Below are 5,972 nucleotides of genomic sequence, written 5' to 3' on the forward strand. Positions count from 1 at the left end.
ATCTGTCCATGGACAATTCTAATTTTTAAAATATTTTACATAGTTTTTTCATGGTTATGTCTTTTATTATTTATATATTTCATCCTAGTAGTGCCTTCTAAGGTAATCCTGCTTAAATTCCATTATTTTTATTTGATCTTAAAGTAATGGTATCAGGAATACTCTTCATAAAAGTTGCAATCTAGCTGGGTGTGGTGGCACACGCCTTTAATCCCAGCACTCAGGAGGCAGAGGCAGGTGGATCTCTGTGAATTCAAGGCCAGCCTGGTCTACATAGTGAGCACCAGGACAGCTAGGGCTACAGGGAGACCCTGTCTCAAAAACACCAACAAAAAAAAAGGGGCAATATAGTTAAGTACATGTAACCACATTAAAAAGTCATCCTTTGGACTACCTTTTCTAGGCTTATTCAACCTGACATTCACCAAGTACTTATTGCACTGATTGCCACATAGAGAAGCAGCTGCATGTCATGCACACACCCTTCCCAAGTACCTACCAAAGAAAGAAAAATGATGCTCTTCTGAGAACTACTCGTCTGTTCCTTCAACAGTTTCGTGCAAAACAAGCTTGTCCAATCTCATTTTCTTCGGGGTTGAACAATAAAAATAAGACGATTTGTGGAAAAATAAGACTGAGGCTACCTTAGAGCTTTATGAGTAGAGCAATAACAAAAGAACGGCTCTAACGATCCTAATAAACTTGAACCTTTTCTGGCATTGTCAGAAAATCTGCTTCAATATTGTACGTCCTGTATCTCCTCCATTCAGACACAGGTTGTGGAGTCATTTACTTTCGATAGAAACGGCATCTGAATTTAATACATTATTTTAATTCAAAGTGAAATGCTTCTCCTCTGTAACGTCTACCCTTTCCCAAACAGCTGAGCTTGAAGAACATAAGCAGTTCTTCAAGTAGGCAGCCATCTCTTGTTCTACAGCAAGTCACTTCTGAGGTTTTCTGTCTTTAACATTTCACTTATTGTCAGGGTACCCTGTTTAGTTTCAGAAGCTTTTCCCTCATTACTTCCCAGCACTGACCGGCAAGGGATAATTGTCTATGAGCCCCAGATTCCCCCTGTGTTTTCCTGCACCATGACTTAAATTATCAATAAAAAAATTATCAATAATGTATGAGATGATTCGAGATGATTCAAAGAAATATTGAAGTCCAGATTATAATAACCAGTCACTGAAACCCTGAAGTCTGATTTCTGCGTTTTTCAGCACACATAGCAGAGAGGTTGTTCCCCCAAGGACACATGGTACATTGGTCCTGGAGGCTGAGAATCATGGACTTGTGACACCCACTTCCTCCTCAAAAAAAAAGAAAAAAAAAAGAGAATGTACTTTAAAAGTCTTTGAAGCGAGCAGAGGGCATCTGAGTATTTTATTTATTTAACGTTTACACATCACTTACTTCCAAAAACGACTGTTGGAAACTGCTAGAGAGGAAGGGCTGTGTGCCAAAGAGAATTTCATGCTCTTTTTGTTTGTCATAACATATAAATCAGACATAATTTCTACTTAACTTTTAGTGCATCCAAATGGATAAAGAGCTTGCTAATGAAGAAGACAGATTTTGAACTCAGACAAATCTGGGTTTGAATCTTGGCTTGTTATTCACTAGCTGTGACATTGAGTGAGTTATTTCCTCTAAGCTTTGTTTCTTTCCTCTGTGAAATAAAGCTAATAGCATCTTCTCACAAAGTTCAAAGTTTTGTTGTATCAAATATTGTGTGAGATACAGCACGACAAACTGAAACTGCTAAATGTATTATTATATTTTACATTATTATTTTATCTTTTGCCAGGAGCCGATCTCACTCAGTATAATCATACAACCATTAAACATCTATCTGTATGCTAAATGGTTTCTAAATTTCTTGTTATAGTAGTATTTTTTGAGCCTACAGAAGTCTCATTTTGTTTACTAAATACTAGCCCTAACTTACAGCATACGCTGGCATTCTTTAGCAGTGCAGAGGGTCACTGAAATCACATCACAGTTACTGTGAAGCCAGACAAGCAAAAGTGAAATGTCAAGAAGTAAAAGAAACACAGGGCGCCCACTTTGTTTAGTCAATAAAAGTGATTGGACTTGGCTATCTCTTCTGCCTCCTTCATTAGCCCTGGGAGACATCTGGAGGTTATAACTTAAGTTGTTCCTAACATAAGATCAAAGACAGAATCTCTTTCTGAGCATAAATATTTTAACAACCGGTTGATAATCAGACTCTCTAAGCATACTTGCAAGAAAAGTAAAAGGAACATGGACACTGGCCAAATTTTTATTTCTTTTTGATTAGTTTCTGAATGAAGCACTTAATGCTTACCTATGTTTGAAAGTTAAGAGCCTGGGCTGTTTGGGAATAAGGAAAGCACACTTTAGCCTGAAACACTATATTCTATACTGGTAATTTCTAGACTGTACCACTTCCAGTCACTACCTGCCCCTCAGGCTCTTGCTGCTCTTTGTCATCCAAGGGCCAGCAATGTCAGCGTTACCTGTGAGTCTGCCTGACCTACTGAATCAGAACCCCCATTTGAACAAGATGTCAGGGTGATTCCCACACACCAAATGTTTGAACAACCCTACCATATCTATGCTCTAACTTTCGCGCTTTTCTTTATTCTTGTTACTCTCCTTTAAATCTCCCTTTCCCACACAGTAACATCTTGGCAGTATTTCATGTAATTCCATCCTAATTCAGCATGCGTGCTCCAAAAACCTGTGTTTTTTTGTACTAGCATAACCAGGTTGATGGGAGAAATAAGTTTGGCATGATCATTCAAAATCTAGGCTACTTGGCACCCAGACGCACTGACCGAAATCATGCTTGATCCCGAAAGTGAACTTGCATCATCGTGCAGATGACCAAGATGTTCAGACTTCTTCAAAGACATTAACAATACACAATGCACAACAGAATGGAGGTGACAGCTTACAGGTGTGGAGGCAACAGAAGTAGAAGCAGTGCTCTGCACTCAGAAGAACAACTATCCCACCAGATGTAGAAGGCTGGGGCTCACCTTTCTGGCAACGGATCCCTAGGTATAAGGCCTCACGACTTTTCTTTTTCTCCTTTCTTTTCTTTTGTTTTTAGAGATTAACTCTACCTTTTTGTTACCTTCGTAAGATTTTTTTTATTGCTACTACTATGGAGAATTTCATATATGAGTATGTACTTACATTATTTCCACATCTCTCTCCCCCCCTCTGACTCATCTCACATCAATCCCTCACACTCCCTTTCAATTTCATGTCTTTGACTATTGTTGCTATATATACATATATGATGTGTTGAGTCCATGTGTTTGTGAGTACTTGTCTTTAGGACTAAACACTTAGGATTAGACAACCTATCAGGGAATTAGTCCCTGAAGAAAATGGATTCTCCTTCTCTCTGTATCCATTAATTGCCAATAGCCCTTCATCTAGACATGGGACCCTATGAAATTTCCTGTATCCACATCTGCATGTCAACCATTATCATATTCAGGTTTTGTTTAGGCAATTGTATTAAGGAGATTTCATGGGTGCAGCTTCCGTAGCATGTCCAGAATGCACTATCAGCAGAATTCCCTTCCTCTGGCTCTTGCAGTCTTTCACTCCTTCTATGATGTGTCCTGAGTCTTAAGTGTAGGGGTTGCATTATAGATGTATCAATTGGGTATAGGCACCACTTGGTCATTTATAGCAACAAATTATACTGGCTTAGGAAAGTGGCAGTAATACATTCTCCTCTAATGTCTATGTGTTTTTTGGCTTTGTTAACAATACTAGGCATGGATTCTCTCAAACTGAGGGGGCCTTAAGTCCAACTAGACAGCTGTTGATTATACCCAAGATACAAATACCACTGTTGAATAAGTAGAGGAGTTTGGCTGGGCTGGTCATTGTTGTGGTTCATAGGTATTACAGCTGGGTAAGATCATTGACTGGCTTCTTTCTTGGCAGCTTGCATAGTACTTCTGATTCTAGGAGAGCTATTCTTCAGGAAGGAGGTGGCTTCTAGATCAGTTCCAGCACTATTCTCTAAGTCCTGTGTCTGAAGTATGTGGTGTCTTTTGCAATTGGGTCTTACCTTCACGTTGAGAGGCAACCAAGAACTGTGGCAATAGCCTATATTATTTTGGGAGTCTCCCCTTAGACTACCATGACTAACAACTTGAGAAGAGGTTTCCCTTGCCTGGTACTGGGATTTTTCTTAGTTAACCTTCAGCTATACCAACATGCACTCACATATATATTATATGTGTATTTCTAAGTACATTTGTGAATGTAAACATTTCCCTATAGACTTTTAGACAGACTTTTTTAATGATATCTTTTTCCTGTCTCTCTCCCTGTATTACCCTCCCCCCTCCCCAGTTAAAGAATTACCCATTTTTCCTATTTCCCCATTGATAGGAACTGTGTCCTATTATCCTGGTCTCCAAGCTCCTCCCCCCCACCCACTGCCCCACCACCTCATTGTCCCTTTCTGCATTCTTGGCCCCTGTGGTTACTTCAGGACACATATTCACACCTAAAAATTTGGAGCCATGATCCACAAATATAACCTATAGGACTATCATTGCAGCTCCAAACCCTTAGATTTTTCTTATCATGCAGCCTTTTCTAATTATCTCTTATGAAACCATTTCTCTTTAGCCAGAATGAGACACACATGGACTAACACTGCCTTTAGGTTGGTATCATTAAATGATGTAGAGTGCATAGTTGTTATAGAAACAGGTAATGTGACATTGTTTTGTTTCTTCTATAAGACAAAACTCAAAATGTCTCCATGAACTAGTTCTCACTGAGGTGTTAATACGTCCTTCTAAATATACTAAACCACCATAGCAAAGTATAACATTCCTAAGTCAGTTTCTGTGGTACAGTTTATGATATTATACAGAGGGAAGATATATTTTAACAGAATTCTCTCTCAAAACCCACCATATCAGACAACACAAGCAAATGCTTATATCCTGCCATCTCCTTTCTCCCCTTCTTTATTCTTTTATGTCTACCATCATTCAGCTGTTATATATGGCACACATCATGCACATGGCATTGTACTGAATACTGTACATGAAATGCATTTTATGGTGGGAACATGATTTTAAGAAAACTAGAGATCAAGAAAAGAGTTACAAAAATTGGTCAAAGTACACACACACACACACACACACACACACACACACACACATGCACGAGGAACACAGATTATGTGTCAAGGGATCACCTCATGAGCGACTTCAGATTTTGGAAGGGCCATTTTGATCAAGTAGGTTACCAGCAATTCTCAAGTGACACTCCAGTGAAAGTCAAGAAAGTGACTAAATATGCAGAAGGGTTTTTCATTTGGTATTTAAAGGAATGTCTTAAAATGATTGGCAGTCAATACTGTAATGACATATGATGATCAAAACTCAAAAGGGTAAAAGTGAGATGGCTTACAGCAAAGTTTTACCCCACAGAAAATCTTACCTTAATCTTATACTTACTAGGAATATACTAATGATTCACTTGTATGAAGACAGAAGTAATCATTCAGACCAGAAGCAAAGTAGACCTGTAGTTTGTTCCATGTGATAATCCTGCCCTTGATAGAGAAGAGAAATTCCTTGTTTGCAAAACCACCCCCATGTGCCTAACACCCATCACTATGATTTTTATCATTCCTTTGTCACCATCATCATCAATTCATAGCCCACATCCACCCAGTGTGGCATTTATCATATGTTTGACATTTGCCCCACTAGAGAATGACAAATAAATTTTCTGATGTAAAATTCACAAATTAAGACTGCCTCAGTCCAACAGCCATGTGGGTAGGAAGTGTCATACAACCACTGTGCAGCAAGGGACTATTTTTATCTCACGTTTCATGAAATCTGCCTGGAATCTCCTCCCTTTAGATAGTCTAAATTCTAGTCTTTTGTTAGTCATACTAGATTTTCTGACACCAATTCATATGA

The sequence above is a fragment of the Nannospalax galili genome, unplaced genomic scaffold, assembly GCF_000622305.1.
Source record: "Nannospalax galili isolate Female #2095 unplaced genomic scaffold, S.galili_v1.0 scaffold273, whole genome shotgun sequence".
Taxonomy (NCBI): domain Eukaryota; kingdom Metazoa; phylum Chordata; class Mammalia; order Rodentia; family Spalacidae; genus Nannospalax; species Nannospalax galili.